This window comes from Narcine bancroftii, chromosome 11 (assembly GCF_036971445.1).
Source record: "Narcine bancroftii isolate sNarBan1 chromosome 11, sNarBan1.hap1, whole genome shotgun sequence".
NCBI lineage: Eukaryota > Metazoa > Chordata > Chondrichthyes > Torpediniformes > Narcinidae > Narcine > Narcine bancroftii.
Genome location: NC_091479.1, coordinates 76,200,489 through 76,225,667, shown reverse-complemented (window position 1 = coordinate 76,225,667; position 25,179 = coordinate 76,200,489). Strand labels below are relative to the sequence as shown.

The 25,179-nt window shown below is 36.9% G+C and overlaps 1 long non-coding RNA gene across 1 annotated transcript; it reads right to left on the bottom strand.

The window, feature by feature from the left end:
- Window positions 1-15,413: 15,413 nt before the first annotated feature.
- On the bottom strand, window positions 15,414-22,642 carry LOC138745939 (uncharacterized). Its single transcript, XR_011346607.1, has 2 exons — window positions 22,170-22,642; window positions 15,414-16,260 (listed from the first exon to the last, which is right to left on the bottom strand). It is a non-coding gene; the product is annotated as an uncharacterized lncRNA (long non-coding RNA).
- Between the last annotated feature and the right edge of the window lie 2,537 nt (window positions 22,643-25,179).

The following is a 25,179-nucleotide window of genomic DNA, read 5'->3' as shown; positions in this document are numbered from 1 at the left end:
GGTCCTCATGTTGAAAAATGGCAACTACAGACATCAAAGCCTAGCTCTCTTATATCTGCACCAGTGAAGCAATTAAACATACCTGAGTACTCACAAATACCTGTGAAGCCAAATGTTCCAAACATTATGCTGCCCTGAAATGGGGGAACTATGCATAAAAAGTATTGTAATTTTTACATGGTCAAACCAAATTGTATACAAATAACCTTGAATAAAATCTGGAATGTGCACTTTAATCACATGTTAATAGTTTGATTACAAATGTAAAACTGTGGAGCACGGACAAATAAAGAAAAAATTGTCTTTTTCACTGTACAGATGAATGAGGGCCTTTATCTAACACTTTAATGATTACAAGGGTGAATTACATGTGTATTTGTTATTTATAATGTAAATCCCTAAATTTAAAAACTTCCTGATTATCAGTATCTTTTCCCAGAAAAAACAGTTATTTCATAAATACTAGGTAGTAGGAATTAAATATTGATCTGGAAAATTACAAATTTCAGATGTGTATTAGGAATGCAAATCAACAACTGCATAAATAAAATCAAAGTTTAAATTATCCTCGGAATAAGAGTGCTTCATAAGTTTGGAATTGTTATTTGACATTATTACTTTCTGACAGGTAGCCTTGACATGATCTGCAAAATTCACAATCGACCACTAATTTCCAAAATCATTAATAGTTTATAATATATTCACAGGTCAGTATTATATATATTGACACCAGCCGTAATCTGTTAAAAGATCCAAATCCATTATGAATTTATTCAGTTGACAGCCAGCATGAGATGTCCTGTAATCACACTGCCTGTAATTCGATCACAGCTGTTTTTGTGTACTTTTGTTCACCCACATCTTTCAGAATTCTCTATATTTTTAATAACATTTATAAAGTGTTTTTTAAATCATTTTGATAGGTTCCTCTAAGCATTTTAAATGTAGGTAACATATTTGGATATTCTAACTCATTTTGCATAAGACTTGAAATATAATTCACTGTTTGATCTTATTTTCACAAAGAAAATTTCTGGTTGCATCTTCTGATAATCGAGAGTTTACTGGACATATAGAGATGACATTTTCCAGCATGTTGAATAGATCAATAATTTAGCTTAATTTGTGGTCTAATGGAGAAAGTGTGGGTCAGAACAAGGATAACTTCCACAAGCCATTGGCAAGAGTCTTCTGTTCAAAACATGCACAGAATTTATTTTTAGTATGAGTTGGTAGAACTGAGAATCCTTTTTTTGATTATTTATCTAGTGTTGGAGAAGGTCATTCATGGTTGGACCCCTACTTTAAAAGCATTTAATATTCTGGGAATAATTTGAAAGCATCAGTTATTGTAAAGCCTGTCTTAGAAAGGAATCATTTGAACAAGGCTAGGGCATTGTGTTGGTGAAAATTCATGTTTGAAATTCATTAGAGGTACATAATGGCCAGAATCCTCCTTGTGGGGTCATACAAAATTGAACAGGTCCTTCAGTCCATTTGTCCATGCTGATCAAATTGGCATAAGAGGCTAGTCCTATTTTCTTGCATTTGGTCCATATCCTAATCTTCTTTGATCCACATATCTGTCTAATTGTCATTGAAGCTTTGCACTCGTACCAACTTGAATAACTTATACCAACACATTCTGGACATGCACTAGCTCTAGGTGCAAAATTTGCCCTCTGGTCTTTATATTTCTCCACTCACTGTAAATCTATGCCCTAGAATCATCTTCCCTAGGAAATAGATTGAAAATACTCCTTTTGCATGTTCCTCATGGAAGTGAGGGAAGAGATAGCTAGGGCAGTGACTATGATCTTTGAGTCCTCTTTGGCCACAGGGGAGGTGCCGGAGGATTGGAGAATGGCAAATGTAAAGTCTCCCCTCAGCCTCCTTTGCTTCAGGAAATAAAGACCCAGCCAATTCAGCTTCTCCCTAAAATTAAAGCTCTCATCCCAGCAACATCCTGGTGATTCTCTTCAGCACCTTTCAAATTTAATTACATCCTTCCAATAGCTGTGTGACTAGAACTGCATGGAGTAATCCATATGCAATCTCACCAATGACCTGTACAGATGTATTATTATGTTCCAATTTTTGTACTCCACACATTGCCCAAATCAAGCATGTGAAGTGCCTTCAACACCCAGGGAACTTATTCACCTGTACCCCTACGTGTGTTCTTCAGTCCAACTATTTACTATGCAAGTTCTGCTCTGATTTCACTTGCCAAAGTACAACACATCAGACTTGTTTGAATTAAATTCTCTTTATATGGTAGATGAGAAGTATATGGTAGCCAGAAAAGAACTGAGGAGAGCTTGAAGAGGGCATGAGAAAGGCTTGGCATGTAGGATTAAGGAGAATTCTAAGGCATTCTATGTGAATGTGAAGAACAGAACAGAAGGACGAGGAGAATGAAAGTGGAGTTGTTAAAGGATAAAGGAGGCAACGAGTCTGGGGGCAGAGGAGGTTGGGGTGGTCCTAAATGAATACTTTGCTTCAGGTTTCATAAGAAAAAAGGATTTTGATCAGGGTGATGTCAGAATAGTACAGACGTGTGCTGGATGTTGTGCGATTAAGGAAGAGGAAGTGTTGGATTTTACAAACATTAAGTCCCCGGGGCTGGATGCAATATTAGCCCAGGCTGCAGTGGGAAGTGAGGGAAGACATAAACCGCTTTCAGATGGCCACAATACCCGACTGTAAAGCCACACATTATACGCCTGTGCGGCTGTCGGGCAGCCATCTGAAACCGGAAAAGCCGGCCAAGATGTCTACTTAACCCTTCTCTGAGAGGTATAACTATCCTGCTTGGAGTATCGATTGTTGAAGCTGAAAGCAGCTATCGACTCCTGAGACAAGGAAGTCAGATATTATCTGTTGAAGGCTGTTGTGTTACATTCTGAATTTGAAATAAATGTTCTTTCATAATGTTCGCAATTTTTCTGACCAGGCAGGTGTTCAGTAACTAAAGTAAGTTAGACTTCCTCAATTTTTTTTTTGCACCCTCTCCCACTGCCAGTCTCTTCCCGCCCCCCCAGTCACTGTCCCGACTGCTGCTGCCACTTTGGGGGGGGGGGGGGGGGGAGGGAGACCAACAGCGGGAGTCAGGCGGGATGGAGCATTAAACCTGTTGACTGGGAAACAAGGATAGGGATTCAGTTGAAACCAGGATTTGCAAGAATTGAGAATGAGATTAATCAAGTGAAATGACCAACTCAATTTTGATCTTGAGGAACAGGAAATCATATATTGAAGACAAAAAAAATTCAAATATAGTTTATTCAGTGGCCCAATGAAAATATAGGGTATGATTATAACATTTGAAATGAGCATTAGAATTAAAGTATTGGTATAAGAAACTTGTGATAAATCTGTCAATCTGACTTTGAATTCAGTTATGAAACTACATGTTGATTATCAAGTGAAAAACACAGCAGAAATTCCCAACTGGATTGCATTGTATTAAATAGCATGGTCTTTTACAGTAATTAAAATTGTTAATTATTTGCAGACAATCCTATGTATAAAATGGAATGAAACCCATTTCTGTCTGACTGCACTGAGAAAGTGCATGTGGCAAATACATGACATTCACCAAGTCTGGTATGGGTAAAGCGAAGCAGTTTCTGAAGATCCTGTATGAGTCTCGAACTGTTTGATGGAAATATAATGAGAATTGCCTTTAGTAGGTAGTCAGTCACACTCCATATTGTTGAGACACTAAAATCATTGTATTAAAATCATTGTCTGTAGAGATCGGTCAGCATTGATTCTGAGAGGTGTGGTGTTATCATGGGAACACAATTCGAAAGATTTTCTGCCAGGCAGAAAAACTGGGGGAAGTGCATTCATGTGGTTTATATAAGAATTGATGCAATTGATCAACTTGGTATTACAGATTAAATAAATTTGAATCAGTGAATTTCATACTTATGGTGAACGTTTATCACAATTTGCAAAGTAGTTAAGAATGAGCTTTTGGAGCAGCTGTTTCTGAATTTCAAACAGGGAACCTGTAGCAATATAAAATCCATACAATTATCATGACTTCAGCATTGGTAAGAGTTACAGATGTGAGTTGCACAAACTGATGACAGGGCGGGTGGGGTGGGGTGGGGGAGAGACCGGCACGGGAGTTGGGTGGGCGAGGTGGGGGAGGGAGACCGGCAGCACAAGTCAAGTCATGCCTGAGTTGTTTGTCAGGCATGCCTTGACGCGCTGCTATGACATGAGGTCAGCGTGAGCAGGACGAGGCACCTGTTCGAGTAGCCGGCTTTCGCTGCTAGGTGGCTAGCAGTCAGCAGGCACGTTTGGTGCCAGAAAGCTGTCCATTCCATGGCCACCTAAACATGCCAGCTGAACTCTGCTAGCCACACCTACAGGCGGGTAATCTTTATCGGAACATCTGAAAGCAGCTATAGCTAGGGCAGTGGCTATGATCTTTGAGTCCTCTTTGGTCACGGGGTGGTGCCAGAGGATTGGAGAATGGTAAATGTAGTTGCCTTGTTTAAAATAGGTAACGGGGAGATTCCTGGGAATGAAAGACTTGCATCAGTGGTGTGCAAACTATTGGAGAGCATTCTTAAGGATAGGATCTATGAGCATTTGGAGAAGTACAGTCAACAAGTTCAGACTTGTTCAGAAAGTCATGAGGCATGGGATCCATGAAACCTTGGCTGTGTGAATAAATTATTGACTTGCATGTAGAAAGAAGGAAGTAGTAGTGGAAGGAAAGTATTCTGCCTGGAGGTCAGTAACTAGGAGTGCCACAGGACCTCCAGTTCTGGGACCCCTGCTCTTGATGATTTTTTATAAATGACCTAGATGAAGAGGCAGAAGGATGGGCCATAACTTTTGCAGATGATATGAAGGTTGGAGGAGTTCTGGAAGATTGACATAATGGTGATTGGTACCCTCATCTGCTTCAGTCTTCAGAATGTGCAGTTGCTGTTGTGCTTTCCTGACAAATGAGAGTGTGTTGAGTGTCCACAATAAGACACTAGTTTAATGAACTACAGATTCTTTATCAAGGGCGCACTGGCTGGTTGCATTTCAGTGTGGTATATTTGCTGGAGTGAAATGGAGTGGAGTTCAATCCTTAGGACCATAAAAGTGGCAGAGAGGATCACTAGAGTCTCCCTCCCTCCCACCCCCCACCATGGATATGATCTATCGGTATCTTTGACTGAAGAAGGAACACAAAATCATTGAGGACCCCTTCCACCCTGCACACAACATCTTTCAGCTGCTCTCATTAGGAAAGAGATCCAGGAATATCAGAACCAGCATCACCAGGCTGAAGAACAGCTTCTTCCCACAGGCAGTGAGAATGCTGAACAACCAAAGGAACTGCTCATACTAACCATCCATATATTTGCATATTCAAGAAACTATATATCTATTTGTATATATTAAATGCTTGTTCTGGATATGTATTGTTTGTGTGTTATGGCTGGTTGTATGGTTCTGTGTTTTGCACTGAGGACCGGAGAATGCTGTTATCTGATTGTACTTGTGCAATCAGATGACAATACATGTGACTTGAGCGAATGAAAATTTATGTTTTAAAAAGAGGCTGGCAAATATGTATTCTGCAGAGTTGCAAATATCGTGGCATTGGCCAATTCTTCACAGCATAAAAGTCTTAAATGTTTAATGCATGAAATAATATCAACCATTAACTACCATAAGGAGCAAACATCTCTAAATTTAAAAAATCTAAGCCATTATTAAGAATACAGCCAACTAGGAAAAAAAATTAATTTCTTCATTTAGTGAGAGATACATTAATGAAGGAAATATGCTGAATATGGCATCGTGCAACTTGTTTCATTTATTGAATAAAGTTTTGGGGGGAAAAAAATGATCTGACTGTAACCAAACAATAACCAGACAAAACTGACAGTGTTCATTTACTGCCCTTCTGTAAACCATTCTTCCAAATGTGACATTTTAGTCTGGTTTTGAATTTTGCTTTTGAAAGTTGTAACCTCGATAACAATGAGGACTATATTGACAAACAAGTTGAACCTGAAAGAATACATGAGTTAATCATCAAAATGGGCATACATTTGTCTTAGTTAACGCAATATGTACAAAAAGCCGCCTTGAACAAAATGCTTTTTTAGTAGCCAATTAGTTTAGATCCCCTTTCTGGACATTGGCATCATGCAATGAGATAGCTTGGTTATTACAAAATACACACTTCAGTGGTGATTGGGATGGGGGTCAATGGGGATGGAAGTGAAGGGATTTTATTAATTGTGTATGAGTACTAGATACCAGACCAACATGGCTGAAGGCAATTAAACTTCTACACACAGTGGAGATCTTTTTCTTAAAATCCTTAAGAAGTGAGATTGTTGACATTATGTCTGCAAACTACAGTGCAGCCTTTGTTATAACATTTTCTAAGAAATGTCTTATTTGTTTATAGGAAAAGTTTAAATTTTTGCACACCAATGCATTTTCAGTATATTGAATGAGTTAATTCAAACTGTAAAGGAAATTGTTCATTTAGCTTCTTTCCTACATGCCAAAGTAATTTTAATAGGATTTTACTGATCACATACTGTACAATGAGGATTGTACAGCTTCATGTTATCGTCAATGTTCAAATATAAAAGTGGTTCAGTTGCAGCAAGTAAAGCTTTAAACATTATGAAATAAACACAGATGTGAATCTGAAGCTACAATATGATTTATCGTAAAGTTAGTAATTTGCTTCTGCATGATAGCTGAAAAGTAAGCCCAAACCAGCTTAAAAAATTGTGATAAACTGTTTTGCACATTGTTAGCAAGAAGAATACTGAAAGCAGCGCTGCAAATGATCTTCTGATTCTGCTTTCATATGGAAATGTAGTATCAAGGCAAGTAAAAACATAAAGCTGGGAAGTTCTTGGGTTCCATCACTTGGTCTGGTCAAATCCAACAAAAAGCCATCTCAGCCCTCCTTTAGTTATAGAAAATAAAAAAACAATTAAATGAACAATCAAAATTTTGTGTTTACTGCAGTTGTATGAATTTCATGAGGAGTAAAATAGATTGATTGTGCCATCTGCCCCAGTCCCATCTGCCATTGAATAGCTGGCTGATCAAAATGCTGGCTTTGGACTGCCATCTCCTAAAGTGATAAGAAGATCAACATGATTAGATTTAATGTGCAAAAGTAGACAACATGATTTTCTTTGTTTTTTTTGTGTGAAGATGGTATTTTCTTGTATTTTGTATGTTTAATATTTATTGGTTTTTGAGGGGGGTGGGAAAGGGGAGTAGGGGGAGAAAAGAGGGAAAATGTCACTGTATATTTAATGAAAAACATTTGTATATATTGTTGATACAGTTCATAGTGCGATAAATAAAAAGTTACCAAAAAAAAGCTGGCTAATCGATATCGAAGGAAAATGCTAGGTGTGGTAGAAACCCCAAAACATGACAAATATAGAATCTGATTATCTATTGGATTAGGTGGTTAAAAGACATTGACTAATTCCTTGTTTTGATTTGCTGTCCTAGAATAATTTCCTTTTTTTAACATTTTTTCTCATGAGGAGTTGATTCATTCATGTGCACAGTCTGCACTTGCTTTGAATATGGCAGCAATGTGTGAAAATATTTTAACTATCCATCGAATAATTGATGTGAAACAGTATTTTTATGAATCATTTTGACATTCAATGATGAAATGTTTCAGCATACCTTCATTTATATTTGAGGTATATTTTTTCACTGCCAACTAAATTATTTTTTGCATAATGGCCTATTATACAGAATGAACTTAATTTTATTAAGCATGGAGTGACTATTTCTCTCTGTAGCATCTAAAAGTGAGGGTCAATGGGGTCCCAATCCTTTATTTATTCGAACAAAGCCAGTTTTGTGGTTCTCATTTACAGTTTATTTTCTCTTGTATACAGTGTTTTTTTAATAATTTTTTAAATTTTTCACACTGTGAACCATAATCAACCAAAATACATACAAACATTTCCCTCTTAAATATACATAGTGGGATTTTCTCCCCCTTTCCCCCCTTCCCACCCCCTCCAAAACCAATAAACATTCAACATATACAATATAATAAAACCATTAAACAATGTCATCACACAATGGAAAAATAAACAAGAAAAATGTGTCATCTATTTTTTACATACTGGATCAAGTCATTTTGTCTTATCATTTTAGGGGGTGGAGGTCCGAGGCGAGCCCTCTCTGTTATGTTCCATGTATGGTTCCCAAATTTGTTCAAATAATGTGACTTCATTTTTTAAATTATGTGTTATTTTTTTCCAATGGAATACATTTATTGATTTCCATGTACCATTGCTGTGTTCTCAGGTTCTCTTCTGATTTCCAAGTTGACATTATACATTTTTTTTGCTACAGCTAAGGCTATCATAATAAATCTTTTTTGCACTTCATCCAGTTTGAGGTCTAATTCCTTACTATTTAGATTACTTAGAAGAAAGATCTCTGGATTTTTTGGTATGTTCATATGCCCAAATTGCATGTAATGTTGTTCCCATTTCTTTCTTACAGCGAAAACATCTATCTGATAATGTTGGATCCCATTTTTTTTTTTAACTTTTGTAGCATGATATATAACCACTGTAACCAATACTGTAATTATACTGTATCATGCCTAACCTTGTGTTTATTATATTCTTCATAGTTCCAGAACATTACTTTTCCCATGTTTCATTTTTTATCTTTGTTTAAATCTTTTTCCCACTTTTGTTTGGGTTTATAGCTTACTTCATAATTTTCCTTCTCTTGTAGCTTGATGTACATGTTCGTTATAAATCTTTTAATTATCATTGTGTCTGTAATCACATATTCAAAGCTGCTTCCTTCTGGAAATCTCAGTCTGTTTCCCAATGTATCCTTTAAATAGGCTTTCAGTATTCAAACATTGTACCATGAGTTATTCCATATTTGTACTTCATTTATTCAAATGTTAATAAATTATTTCCCAAAAAACAATTTTCTATTCTTTTAATTCTTTTTCTCTCCCATTCTCTAAAGGAAAGATTATCTATTGTAAAAGCGATTAGCTGATTTTGCGTCAATAATAATTTTGGTATTTGGTCATTTGCTTTTTTCCTTTCTAAGTGAATCTTCCATATATTGAGTAAATGATGCAATATTGGTGGGCTTTTATATCGTACCAACTTTTCATCCCACTTATAAAGTATATGTTCCGGTACCTTCTCCCCTATTTTATCTAGCCCTATCTTAGTCCAATCTGGTTTTTCCCTCGTCTGATAAAAATCTGATAAATACCTTAATTGTGCTGCTCTATAATAATTTTTAAAGTTTGGTAACTGCAAACCACCTTGGTTGTACCTCTCTGTTAATTTATCTAATGCTATCCTCAGTTTCCCCCCTTTCCATTAAAAAATTCCTTATTATTCTCTTTAGTTCATTAAAGAATTTCTCTGTTAAGGGAATTGGTAATGATTGAAATAGGTATTGTATCCTTGGGAAGACATTCATTTTAATGCAATTTACCCTCCCTATCAACGTTAGCGGTAATTCTTTCCAATGTTCTAAGTCTTCCTGCAATTTCTTTATTAGTGGCTGATAATTTAATTTGTACAAGTGGCTTAAATAATTTGACCTAATACATAGGTATTGGATTGCTTGTATTTTCCATTTAAATAGTGATTCTTTTTTAAATTCTGTATAATCTGCATTACTCATTGGCATCACTTCACTTTTACTTGCGTTGATCTTGTAGCCCAATATTTCTCCATATTCCTTCAATTTCTTATGTAATTATTTTATTGATATTTCTGGTTCTGTTAAATATACTATGATGTCATCTGCAAATAAACTGATTTTATACTCCTTCTCCTTTATTTTTATCCCTTTTATTTTCTGTTAATATCAGTTCTGCCAATGGTTCTATTGATAAAGCAAAGAGTGAGGGAGATAATGGACATCCCTGCCTAGTTGACCTACTTAATTTAAATTGGTTCAATATATATCCATTTACTGTTACCTTCACCAATTGTCCCTTATATAAAGCTTTAATCCAATTAATATATTTTTCTGGTAGATTAAACCTCTGTAGTACTTTGAATAAATAATTCCATTCTACCCTGTCAAAGGCTTTTTCTGCATCTAAAGCAACAGCCACTGTTAGCTTCTTATTTCCTTGAACTGCATGAATTAGATTAATAAATTTATAGACATTATCTGCTGTTCGTCTTTTCTTAATAAATCCAGTTTGATCTTGTTTTACTATTTTTGGTACACAGTCGGCCAATCTGTTTGCTAATAATTTTGCTATTATCTTATAATCTGAATTAAGTAGAGATATTGGTCTATATGATGCTGGTGTTAGTGGATCTTTCCCCGTCTTTGGTATTACTGTAATTATTGCTGTTTTACATGAATCTGGCAAGTTTTGTTTTTTTCCTATCTGGTTCATTACTTCCAGGAGAGGTGGAATTGATAACTCTTTAAATGTTTTATAGAATTCTATTGGGAATCCATCCTCTCCAGGCGCTTTATTGTTCGACAGCTTTTTTAATATATCCTTTACTTCCTCGATTTCAAATGGTTTTATCAGTTTGTTTTGTTCCTCTTGCAATTTCGGCAGTTCAATTTTAGCTAAAAACTCTTCTATTTTATCATCTTTCCCCTCATTCTCAGTTTGGTATAATTGTTCATAAAATTCCTTAACGTTCTCATTAATCTCCATTGGATTATATGTAATTTGTTTGTTCTTTTTCCTTGATGTCAATACAGTTCTTTTAGCTTGTTCTAAGTTGCCAGGCTAATATTTTGTTTTTTTTTTCTCCTAGTTCATAATACTTTTGCTTTTTTTTCATTGTTCTTCTCCATCTTATTCATTTGTAATGTTTCGTATATTTTTTTGTCCACCAATTCTCTTTTTGTTATATTATCCCTTGTTGCTAGTTCCTTTTCTGTACTTACTATCTCCCTTTCCAACTGTTCTATTTCCCATTCATAGTCCTTTTTCATCAGTTACATAACTTATTATCTGCCCTCTAATGAAGGCTTTCATTGCATCCCATAATATAATTTGTCTTTCACTGATTCCGTATTTATTTCAAAGTACATTTTAATTTGGCGTTCAATAAACTCTCTAAATTCCTGCCTTTTAAGTAGCATGGAATTTAACCGCCATCTATATGTTCTTGGTGGGATGTCCTCCAGTTCTATTGCTAATAACAGGGGTGAATGATCAGATAGCAATCTAGCTTTATATTCAGTTTACCTAACTCTCCCTTGAATATAAACATATCAATCCTTGAGTATGTTTTATGCCTACTTGAATAATATGAGTATTCCTTCTCCCTTAGGTGCTGCCTCCTCCATATATCCATAAGTTTCATTTCCTGCTTTGATTTAACCATAAATTTGGCCACTTTATTCTTTTTGCTTGTCTTTTGTCCAATTTTATCCAACATTGGATCCAAATTAAGGTTAAAATCCCCTCCTATCAATTTATTCCCTTGTGTATCTACAATCTTCAAAAAAAATCTTGCATAAACTTTTGATCCCCTTCATTAGGTGCATATATATTGAGCAAATTCCAAAATTCTGAATATATCTGACACTTTATCATTACATACCTCTCTGCTGGATCTATTATCTCCTCCTCTATTTTGATTGGTACATTTTTATTAATTAATTTAGCTGCACCTCAGGCTTTTGAATTGTATGATGCTTTTGCTACATGCCCTACCCTGTCTCTCTTTAATATATTATGTTCCACTTCATTTAGATGCATTTCCTGGACAAATGCTATGTCTATTTTTTCTTCAGTAAACTTAATAGCCTCTTCTGTTTAATTTGGTTATGTATTCCATTAATATTTATAGTCATATAATTCAACATGGCCATCTCATACACTATTTACACCTCATTTCCACTTCCTCACCACCACCATCCCCCTTTTCCCCATTTTCATCTGTTTTCCCTTTTTAAACTCAATGTATGACAACACATTTAAAACATAAAATACTTGTAGAACTCGTCAAAAGAATCAAAGACGTTGATCCAAACCAAGGCATTTATTAGCAAAAGACAGGAGCTCTTCACAGGTGGCCAACCAGTCTGGAATGATCCGACCTGGCTAGGGACACAACCCTTTAAGGCCCAGACAGTAGGCGTGGCTTAGCTCTCAGCCAATCGCTGTAAGCACAGTCTAGATACTGTAACTATATACACTATATACATTGGTGATAGATCTGTACTATCACAATACTTCAACAACTCCATCCAATATTCCCTTAGCCCCAAATGCCCCCCCTCTCTGAGTTGCCTCTTATCACTTGCTGGGCAACCACAACTCCCCTCTCAATTTGGATTGCGAACCTGATCGCAAGCGTCAACTGATTTCCCAGTGACAGTTATTCTCTCCCACCCCACCCAGAAAAGACTTTTTTTAAACACGTATAACAAAGCTCACCCTCTTCCCCCCTACTTCCTTTCTTCCCTTCTTTCTCTTCTTTAGTTCTTACATATACATTATTTTTACATCTTTATATGTATTTTATTGCAGTTCTTCATTCTTGTTACATCTTTTCATCTCTCCTTCTGTCCTGCAGGCGTTCTGCACATTCTTGTGCTTCCTCTGGATCTGAGAACAGTCTGTTTTGCTCCCCAGGGATAAATATTTTGAGCACAGCTGGACGTTTATAACCTTTTTTCCAAAGAATCGATTTTGCTGTATTAAACTCCTTCCTCTTCTTTAAGAGTTCAAAACTTGTCTGGGTAAAAAAATATTTTTTGACCCTTGTATTCCAATGGTTTTTTTGTCTTCTCTAATTTTATTCCTTGCCCTCTCCAGTATATTTTCTCTTGTGTATCTCAGAAATTTTACTAAAACGGATCTTGGTTTATGTTGTGACTGTGGTTTTGGGGCTAGTGTTCTGTGTGCCCTTTCTATTTCCATTCCTTCCTGTATTTCTGGCATTCCCAGGACCTTTGGGATCCATTCTTGTTATAAATTCCTTCATATCTGTGCCTTCTTCATTTTCCTTTAGGCCCACTATCTTTATATTGTTTCGCCTACTATAGTTTTCCATTATATCAATTTTCTGAGCTAAGAATTCTTATGACTCTTTAACTTTTTTATCACTTTCTTCCAATTTTCTTTTTAAGTCATTCACTTCCATTTCTACAGCCATTTTTCGTTCTTTCACATTTTCTAATCTTTTCCCTATTTCTGTCATGACCAGCTCTATTCTATTCACTTCTGTACTTTTCACTCTTCATTTTCTAATGTGAACCATTCTTTTAATGCTCTCATGTGTTCTTGAAAAAAAAACTTTATCTATATTCTGTTCATCTGTTTTACCTTCTATTTCTCTGTACAGCTCTTGGTCTTCTTCCTCTTCTTCTGTGTCTGCACCTGTGTTTGTGTCTTCTTCTCTTCCTTGTATGTGTCTCTTCTGACTTTCCTTTTTTATTTTTTTTTATTTTATTTTTCACACCATAAATCACATTAACCATGGTACACACTTTTTCCTTTTCACACATATACAGTGCCATTTTCTCCCCCCCCCCTCCTCCCATCCCACCCTCCCTACCTCCCCCCTCCCGTCCATTTAAGGTATACAATCTAGGATACATTAAACCAGTCAGACAATGTTGTCATTCAATAAAAATGCACCAGAAATTCTACTGAGTCCATTCTTTTCATTTCCTTTTCCTTCCATTAACTTAGGTAATGATTGTCCCCGGTAGGTTTTCGCTATTGTATTTAATGTAAGGCTCCCATATTTGTTCGAATATTTCAGTATTATTTCTTAAACTATATGTTATTTTTTCTAATGGAATACATTTATTCATTTCTATATACCATTGTTGTATTTTCAAATTATCTTCCAATTTCCAGGTTGACATAATACATTTTTTTGCTACGGCTAGAGCTATCTTAACAAATCTTTTTTGTGCATCCTCCAAATCAATTACAAATTCTTTATTTTTTATGTTACTTAGGAGGAAGATCTCTGGATTCTTTGGTATATAGTTTTCTGTTATTTTATTTAATATCTGATTTAGATCTTCCCAAAATTTTTTTACTTTCTCACATGTCCAGATTGCATGAATTGTTGTTCCCATTTCTTTTTTACATCGAAAACATCTATCAGATACTGTTGGGTCCCATTTATTTAACTTTTGAGGTGTAATGTATAGCCTGTGTATCCAGTTATATTGTATCATACGTAACCTCGTATTTATTGTATTTCTCATCGTTCCAGAGCATAACTTCTCCCATGTTTCCTTTTTTATCTTTATATTTAAATCTTGTTCCCATTTTTGTTTAGTTTTACTATTTGTTTCCTCATTCTCCTTTTCTTGCAGTTTAATATACATATTTGTTATAAATCTTTTGATTAACATTGTATCTGTAATCACATATTCAAGGTTACTTCCCTCTGGCAAACTCAAACTGCTTCCTAATTTATCCTTCAAGTAGGATCTCAATTGGTAATATGCCAGCGCTGTATCTCGAGTTATATTGTACTTATCTTTCATTTGTTCAAAGGATAAGAATCTATTTCCTGAAAAACAATTTTCTATTCTTTTAATCCCTTTTTTTTCCCATTCTCTAAAGGAAAGGTTATCTATTGTAAAAGGGAGTAACTTGTTTTGCGTCAACATTAGTTTTGGTAATTGATAATTTGTTTTATTTCTTTCTAAATGAATCTTCTTCCAAATATTGAGGAGATGATGTAATACTGGAGAACTTCTATATTGTACCAATTTTTCATCCCATTTATATAATATGTGTTCAGGTATCTTTTCCCCTATTCTAATCTCGTCCAATCTGGCTTTTCCCTTTTTTGATAAAAATCTGATAGGTATCTTAATTGTGCGGCTCTATAATAATTTTTAAAGTTTGGCAGTTGTAAGCCTCCTTGTTTATACCATTCTGTTAATTTATCTAATGCTATCCTCGGTTTCCCCCCTCTCCATAAAAAATTTCCTTATTATTTTCTTTAACTCCTTGAAGAATTTCTCTGTCAGTTGTATTGGCAATGCCTGAAATAAGTATAATATCCTTGGAAAAATGTTCATTTTAATACAGTTTATCCTTCCTATTAGTGTTAGTGGTAAATCTTTCCAATGCTCTAAATCGTTCTGTAATTTTTTCATTAGTGGATAATAATTGAGTTTATATAGTTGGCCGAGATTTTTGTTTATTTGTACACATAGGTATCTTATTGCTTGCATTTGCCATCTAAATGGTGATTCCTTCTTAAATTTTGAGAAATCCGCATTATTCATAGGCATTGCTTCACTTTTATTTACGTTTATCTTGTAACCTGACACTTCTCCATATTCCTTCAATTTCTTATATAATTCTTTTATTGATAGTTCTGGTTCTGTTAAGTACACTATAACATCATCCGCAAATAAACTGATTTTATATTCCTTGTCTTTTATTTTTATTCCTTTTATATTATTATCTGTTCTTATCAATTCTGCTAACGCAAACAATAAAGGTGATAGTGGGCATTCCTGTCGTGTTGACCTGCTTAAGTTAAATTGTTTTGATACATGTCCATTTACTGTCACTTTCGCTAATGGTCCCTTATATAATGCTTTAATCCAATTAATATACTTCTCCGGTAATCTTCTGACTTTACTGATGAGTTGTTTGTCTCACTTTGCTGGGCTTCTTCTTGTTTGGCTTCTTGCTGATGGTCCTCTTCTTCTGGGCTACTTATCTGTTGGGCCTCCTGCTGCTGCTCTTCTTTCCTTTCACTCCCTTTCCTATCACTTTCCTCTTCAGGCTGAAAGCCCTGTTGTCGGGCATCCCTCAGCTGGTTGCGTTGTGTTTGCCCGCTTCTCATCTGAGCCCCCCTCCCGTTGTGTTCTCCTTCTCCTTAATAAGCGCACTTTTGTTTGGCTCAGAGCTATATTTACAGTCCAGCGGTCGGAGGGTCGCGACTCTGCGGGGTTGTTACCAACCTCTGAGAACGGGCTCTCTTCTCCACGACTGCTCCCTGTTTCTTCATGCAGTTAAGGCCTTTTCCTTTCTCTTCCGGCGTCTTTTTTTTTTTTCCGTTGTTTTTACTTTTTCCTTCTTGGGTGCCATTTTCTTTTTCTCTACAACTTTATCTTTTATTTGTTATGTTTTGTATTTCTTGAACTTTGTATTTTATTTCTTCTTTTCTGGAGAGGGTTGGTATTCCCCGACCGGCCACTACTCCATCACGTGACTCCTCTGTATACCGTGTTCATGATGATTATTTTACACTGAATAATCTTCATGCACAAACAACAAAAGAAAGAACCTCAAATTAGCGGGCATAATTTGTTAAAATTGATTACAAACTTATTACTGTCATGTAAGCAAATAATATAAACTAAGAAATCTTAGCAGAGCAAGTTTTCTTGTATTGATTTCAGTTTCTCAAATTTATTATTTTCTGCTATAAACCCTTCTTTGAAGTTTTGAAACCCATCCTCTGAAGACATGCAAATTTGTAATTGAGGAAATGCTGGCAGTTGTCCTGTATCCAATACAGAGGCTACACTGCAAGATGCAAACCACTAGTTAGCCACAGAAGGGATGGCCGGATTACAGTTTGCCAAGAAGTATTTTTAAAAGCCTGCAGAGTTCTGGAAAAAATGTCTTACGAACAGATGAGTCCAAGATTAACCCATATCAGAGTGATGGCAAGAGCAAAGTGTGGAGACTTTAAGAAACTGCCCTTGCAGTGTAGCGTCCACACTTTGCTCTTGCCATCACTAATACAGATTAATATTGGTCTCACCTGACCTTTTAATTGAATTCTGCAGGCTCTTTTAATACTTCTTGGCAAACTGTAATCTGGCCCTCCTGTTTCTGTGGCTAACCAGTGGTTTGCATCTTGCAGTGTAGCCTCTGTATTTCTGTTCATAAAGTCTTCTGCGGGCGGTAGTTATTGACATATCCACACCTGCCTCCTGGAGAGTGTTCCTGATCTATCAGACGTACATTTGAAGGTTTTGTGGTAAAACTAAGGTTTGGGCGATGTCTCTTACTATTTATTCTTGTTTTTCAGTCTCATAATGGCCTCTTTGATTTTCTTAGCCCAACTCTGGTCCTTATGCTGAAAAATGACAACCACAGACTCCAAAAGTGATGAAAAGCTTAGAAGCAAGTCTAGCTTGCTTATACCCACACAAATGAAGTGACTAAACCTACATGAGTAATCACAAATGCCTATGAAACCAAATGTCCCAAACAATATGGTGCCCTGAAATAAAGGGACTATGTATAAAAAGTGCTGTAATTTTTTAATGGTCAAACCAAAATGTAAACAAATAACTGTTAATTAAATTGGAATGTGCACTTTAATTACATGTGAATTGTTTGATTACAAATTTAAAAGTGTGGTACGCAGGGGCAAATAAAAGAAAAATATGTCGTTGTCCCAAATATTATGGTGGTTACTGTAAATGAGGTGAAAATTAGCAGGTATTGTGAATTATTGAAACTATCTTCCTCAAAAGATGGTGTAAGCAGAGTCTTAGAATTTTTTAAATGTTTAAGAACATATAATCTTGATAAACAAGGTAAAAATTGCCATAGCAAGATATAGAACAGCTACAGTTTTATTTGAATGGCAGAGTATACTTGAGGGCCAAGTGGACAAATTCTGCTCCTAATTCTTATGTTTGAATGTTCCCTTAATGATAAGGGAGAGGATACTGATGTTGGTTTGCTTATACTGATAGATTTTGGAGGATTATTTTGAAAATGGTTTTGGAAGAACTTATCCAGTAGTTTGAGGTCCATTCTCCAGTTTGTCAATATCTTTAACACATTCATTATTCCATGCATTTATATCAAGTTTCAAGCTGCCTTCAAATGTTTTTTCTCTCTGATGCCCAAAGGTGGTAAAGAGAGCTTTTGGGATTTTGACCTTGATAAATCAAAGTATTGAGTATAGCGGGTAGGATGTTATGGTAAAGCTGTATCAGATATTGATGAGGCTAAATTTGTAGTATTGTGCAATTTTGGTCACCTAACTACAGGGAAAATATCAATAAGATTGAAAGAACGCAGAGGATTTACTAGGATCTTGCTGGGACTTCAGGAATGGAGTTACAGGAAAAGGTTATACAGGTTAGGACTTTATTCCCTGGAGAAGAATAAGGGGGGATTTGATAGAGGTATTCAAAATTATGTAGATAGAGTAAATGTAGATATGCTTTTTCCACTGAGGTTAGGTGAGGTACAAACCGGAGGACATGGGTTAAGGGTGAAAGTAAGGGGAAAAGTTTAGGGAGCACATTGGGGGGAAACTATTTCACACAGAGAGTAATGAGAGTGTGGAACTAGCTGCTGGCTAAAGTGGTGAAGACTGGCTCAATTTTCACATAAGAAAATTTGGACAGGAACATGGATGGGAGGGCTATGGAGGACTGTGGACTGGGTATAGGTCAGTGGGACTGGCAGAATAATAGTTCAGTACAGACTAGAAGGTCAAAGGCGCCCGTTTCTTTGCTGTAATGTTTTATGATTCTCAATCACTTCATTCCTCAGTCACTTCTTCTATAATCTCCAAAAACAATTAAGTAAACCTTATGGAGTACAATAACATCATATCAATAATTGTCTGGCTTTGGGTACCATTTGGGTAAATTGTGAACTATCCCCCTTCTCCACGTTTCTCTCCCAATCCTTGAATGTAATATATCCTTCCAAATTTTGTCCATCTCTCCTGATATTGCTTGTTTGGATCTCTACAATTATATTTTTGACATTCCCATTGTTCTGAAGCAACTCTTAACCAAATCACCAATAACACCTCATTTGATATCACGAAGATATTGTATTCTACCTAAAATTTCTCAATCAGTCTATAGCATTTCACATTGCCTATTCCTGGATGTGCCTTTTCAAGTAAGCTGGATGGGCCATACTTGCCTAATTCGATTCTTCCCTCTGGTCAACTGCCAGAGAAACATATGCCAAGATCTTTCCTTTTATTTCTACATGGCTGCCCTAATGCTTGAAGCCTGTATGAAGTCCTTCCTGTTTCTCATCAGTATTCTGCTTCCCAGGTCTATTATTTGATAATATAGCATTGTCCAATGTGGTTATATTTGAAAATATAACCACCACCACAGACTTCAGTATATCAACCCCACCACTGTTTCAATGCTTGTCTGACATTCAACATTTGATGAAAGGAAATTTATTCCAGCTAAATAATTTAAAATGAACTAAAAAGTCTTCAGCAGAGGGAGAAATAGAGTTGGCGATGAGCTCATGATGCTGCCTTCATGACAGGGGATAGGATGGCACTAAGATCAGCCAGGGCTGAACTCTCCCTTGCCATCCAGAAAGCAAATTGAGGGAATGCACAGAAGATCCCCAGAGAGCTGTGAGACACTGGCGACACGAGGCACATGTGGCAAGGGATCAAGGCTATTATGGATCATAAGTTAACCTTGCATATTAAGAACAATGACACCTCCCTTCTGGACAGACTGAACACCTTCTATGCACAGTTGAATGAGAAGAACCAGATGATGCTAAAGAAAGCTCTGTATCCTCCCCGATGAACATGTTCCCCCGCACAGCTGCTGCTGAGGTGAAGAGAATCCTATCCAAGGTGAACCCAGACAAGGCAGTGGGACCAGACAACATACCTGGTCGGGTACTGACATTTTCAACACTTTACTGCATCAGTTTATCATTTACACAGGGTTCAAGATGGCCACCATCATCCAAGAGGGCAACAATAAGAGGAGTCGATGACTACCACCCTGTGGCACTGATCTCCACCATTATGAAATGCTTCGAGTGTCTGATGATGGAACTCATCAAAGCATACCTCCCAGGGATGCTGGATCCATTTTGATTTGACTATAGAAGAAACCATTCCATAGACAATACTATAGCCTTGTTGCTTCACTCCATCCTGGAGAATGACACTTGTACATCAGGCTCTTGTTCATTGACTTCAGCTCAGCTTTTAATATGTTATTCTCCAGAGGCTGGTGGAGAAGCAGTCCTCGCTGGGTCGTAACATCACAGTCTGTCCAGGTCAGTAGCAGAATATTGAGCACTGACATGCTGAGCACTGGCGTGCCTCAGAGCTGTGTGCTCAGCCTACTCCTGTTCATGCTACTGACCCACAACTGCACATCGCCAGATCCAGCTCCAACAGTATCATCAGGTTTACAGGTGACACAATGTTAATTGGCCTCATCAGCAATAGCGATGAATCACATTACCGAGAAGAGGTGGAAAATCTCATGAAATGGTGTGAGTAATAACCTGAGTCTCATGGTCAAGACAAAGGAGATTGTGGGCTTGAGGAGGTCCAGCAATGTCCACTCCATTAAATGGAGAGCACCAAGTTCCTTGGAGTTCACTTAACTAGTGACCTTTTGTGAAAACACATCTCTTCCTGAGAAGACTGAAGCGGGCAAGGCTACTGGCCACCAATATGTCAATGTTTTATAGGAGCTCTATCAACAGATTCTGGCTGGTTACATCAGAGTGTGGTATGGTTGTTGCAGAGAAATGGATTGGAGGTTGATCCACAGGACCATAAGAGTAGCAGAAAGGATTGCTGAAATCTCCCTCCTACCCAATGTGTTTTACTGGGATCGTTGTCTGAAGAGGGTGCGCAAAATCATTGAGGACCTCTTCCACCTTGCACACAGCATCTTTCAGCTGCTCCCATCAGGGAAGAGAAATAGGAGGCTGAGGAACAGTTTCTTTCTACAGGCAGTGAGAATGGTGAACAACCAAAGGAACTGCTCACTTTGTACAAAATAACATTTATTTAGTTTTATAGATAAAATACTTGTTCTGCATATGTATTATTTGTCTGTATGTGTCCTATGTCTGGTTGTGTGCATGTTTTGCACCAAGGACCGGACAATACTGTTTTTGTCAGGTTGTACTTATACAATCAGATGACAGTAAACTTGACGGTGTTTCAGGTCAAGGACTGTTCATTCTAACTGAATAAGTTGTGGAGAAGGATGGAAAGAGAGAATATATGTGATGGGGTGTGAATCACAGATGTCAGGGTAACAATTACTTTAAAAGTAGGTGTTGGGTATGGAAGAAAAAAAATTAATTGAAACCGTGTGGAGAAAGGGGGGGGGGGGGGCGGGGAGCTGAGAATTTCAAATCTCATCCCAAACCTAATTGTGAACTCTAAAACAATGCAATTTTGCATTTCCAATCTCTGCGACTTTATTAATCTGCACTTATACAAAATGTAACACTGTTTCAAGTTAAAATCACAAAATAAAAACCCTAATGCTGATGGGCTTATTTTCAGTTTGTTTATTTAATGCCTTTTGTGCCATTTCCATCTGAACTTTCAGGGACTTTTAAATCTTGGCAGAAGCTTGCCAGACTACACACTTCCAACAGATTTACACGAATCAGGAACTGTACTGCACTATTATTGAGATGCAAATGACGGTATTTGCATAATGCTCTATAGCAGGGTTCTTGTTCATTCCACCTGTTTGCCATAACAGTGAACACAGTGTTTTAAAGCTTTTACTTCAAGAACAAGCAGATACTGTAAAACACTAAGTCTTCTCGACTCAGCTTTTAGGTGGGCCATTCTTTAAGGGGGTGAGTGAAAGTGACGGATACGAATGCACTGAACTTTCTGACAGCAAGACCAAGACCATCTGTGCAGTGATGGGTGCAACATAAAGGCTGTCTGTGTGAATCGTGGGAAAGATAGAGGCTGCCCTGCGAATGTACTGCCATGAATTGAACTAATTGAAGATCATGACGTGGAGTTTGCCGTGGCTCAGCGAAGGGATAATCCCTCATGGACTGCGGTCACCACCAGTAATTGGAGCATATTACAGGGAGGTGTTCCCCTGCAGCGCCTCCGCAAACTGAGAAGCTCGTTGTTTAATTACGACTCTCTATAGAAACTAAAAAAATAAGAGCGGCCACAGGGGAAAAATGTGATGCAAGGTTCTGGCAATCTGATTGACAAAGGAGATTTTATTTTGCCTTCCTGCTGCATCAGATTATCATTCTTGATCACATTTAGGCATGAGATGAAAAGCTTGTTTAAAAAAAAAGTAATGAAGTAGCGTCATTTTTCGGTACAGTCTTGATGAAGCAGACATGATAGCCAGAAAATCGGATTCCAGAAAATGTCGGTCCAAAATGTTAAGACACAAACCTGAATGTCTATTGAAAGATGTAGGAAGGGACTATAGTCGAGAGCGTTTCCATCACGAGGTGAAGGAAGAGTCGGTGTCACGAAGTCCATTTGATCTGTCAAAGGGATGCACTCCCCACCCATGCAAATGCAGCCCAATGCAGTTTTCTCGGTAAAGTATTTCCAGTGATTTCATCCTAGTGCAGACGACCCAGTTTCCGAGGGAAATTCCATTACGCTATCGTGACCTTCCACCGGGTGAATTCAGCCCATCACAGCATAACCATCGTCCGAAATTGTTATTTTCAGAATGACGGAAGATCATCGACCAACTCCTGACCCACACGTTTCTTGACGTACTGAATACTTTCGCGGTTTTTTCCTGGTGTTTATTTCTGATTTGTCGGCATGTTGTTTTCTGTTCGGCAATGTATCCACATTTTTCAATCTTGCTTTAGCAAAAGATGATACCATTACGGGTTTAATCAAGAAAGGAATCGTGGCCTTTACATTTCTGTTACCATATACATTTTGCCTCCAGAATATTTGAGCATTCCAATTACAGGTTGAATTCCAAATACACTTTCATTAAATTGCCGAGGTTTTCATGCGCATTTTTGATGCTTTTCGAGGAATGACCCATAGAAAACTGGACAGTTGGAAATTATCCCTCACCATTGCCCTTCCCAGCAACTTTGCAGTATCTGTCAGGCTTCTTTCTGTAAAGTCCTTTGATTTCAAGGTTAGAATGTCCAGGTATTTCAGGTGACCACATCTTAATTCACACAATACTGAGTGGTGAGTTCTGTGACATAACTAGTTTTGAACTCTAATTTGCAATTCTATATAACTTGCTGCAGTTTTTTTGGTTCTACCGCTTTTTCAGTGCAAATAAACCATATGTGCAATTTTAATCCACTGTAAAATCCTACAATTATGAAGGTATGTTGATGTAAATCGCTAGGAATCACATAATTGACCTAATATTTTCCTTAGCACTATACCTCAAGTTAAACTATTTAGCTATCTGCAGGGATTTTTTTTGAAGTTATAACAGCTTTGGTTTATTAGTGTGTTTTTGAAAACTTTCTCCATCTGTCAGTGATTTTCGAAGTTGCCAATTACACTTAAAGCCAATTGCAGACTTTTAAAAAAAAAAAAAAAAAAAAAATTTGTTACAAATACAGAGTTGAATGTTTTATAAATTGAAAAGAACTTGGAGCATGTGCTCTAAGTGCAAATCTGAAATGGGAAACATTTGGCTTTTGTAGCAATAATAGTTAAATTTTATTTGGCATTGGCATTTCAAATAAATTAAAATACATTTTTCTTGAAACCTATTACAATGAGATAGCCTTATTCTGCCTTATGGTATGTTGAAAAATCATTTAAAAAGCTAGTTCAATAACCTTTTCAAAGAATGGGTGATATACTATATGCACATTTACCAAATATAGCCATGAGAGAACTATAAAGAAGCTATTGAATGACCTAATGCTGTGCTGCATATACTTTGCATGCAATCAATATATTTGTTTACAAGGTTGAGGACGTTGTCCATGAATTGGGTCTCTAGAAGTTAAAATCTCTTTGCAAATAGATTTGTATGATGATTGGCTAAATATAGTGACATATTTCGAATCAGAATATTGCGTAAGAAACATTTTGACACAGATCATGTCCAGTAAAGAGAAAGTCTAAACAATTTCAAGCCAAACAGATGTTTCTAATGACCATAGAACTGTCAATTTAACACAATAGTACAGTATATGAATCATAGAGTTTTACAGCATGGAAATAGACAATAGAATTTGGTCCATGGTGACCAAGTTGTCTCTCTTTGCTAGTCCCATTTGCTTGTGTTTGGCCCAAAATTCTCTAAGACTTTCCTAACCATGTATCTGTCTAAATGTCTCTTGAATGTAACAAATATACCCAGCCCGACCACTTACTATGGCAGCTCAATCTACATGGCTCCCACCTTCTATGCGCAAAAGGAGCCTCTCAGGTTATTTTTCAAATCTTTCTCCTCTTAAAATCATGCCCTCTATTTTTAGACTTCCCTGCCCTGTGTAGGGAAAAAGATTATGACAGTTATCTTCTTTATGCTCCTAATGATTCCATGTACCTCTATAACATCACACCTCAGTATCCTAAGCTAGGGAGAAAAGTTCCAACATATCATCCTCACCTTACAACTCGAACACTCCAGTACCAGCAAGATCGCCGTGAATCTTTTCTGCAGTTTAACAGCAATAGAGATAAGCCAACAGTTGGTTGAGGACAATATAAATTTTAGAACAGCATGGAAGTTGTTAGGGTCTTTCTGTATTTCTTCTACCTTATTACTGAGCCTCAGATCTTGCATCCTGCAGATTTTTTTGAACACTTCAGCACAGATTGAGCTAACTGGTTTAGTATGATGTTCTCAGAAATACTCTCTGATACCTTCCAGAATAAAGAAAATAGAATCACCTTTGGATACAGGACTGACAGTGGTCTTTTCATCCGAAGGAGACTCTCAACCAAGACCAAAGTACAAATAACTACTTTCAGGGATTTCCTCTTTGCTGACGACTAACGAATGCAAGGTCAAAAACTATTGTACAGGAAAGCTTGGAGAATTTTTTTCAGAGTCGCTTGCAATTTTGGCCTCATAATTAGAATAAAGAAAACAGAAAATGTAATCTGCACCAAATTCCCTGAACAACACCAAACATCCTTGTGAATTGTCAAAGGCAATTACATGTTTACAGACCAGTTTACATACTTGAAAGTGGATCTAGATCAGCTAACAACAGAATAGCAAAATCCAACACTGTTTTTGGAAAACTGAGAAAGCATGAAAACAAAGAAAAATCAGCAAAAATATCAAGCAGAAAAATGCATCATGCTGTTGCCATACCAATCTTACTTTGTGGCTGCAGAGTTAGCAGGGGCACCTTATGTCTTGGAAGGGTCTCCATTTTGCTTCTCTTTCTCTGTATAGTGGAGGAATGAATGAGAGGCACCTCTTTCATGCATTTATTGT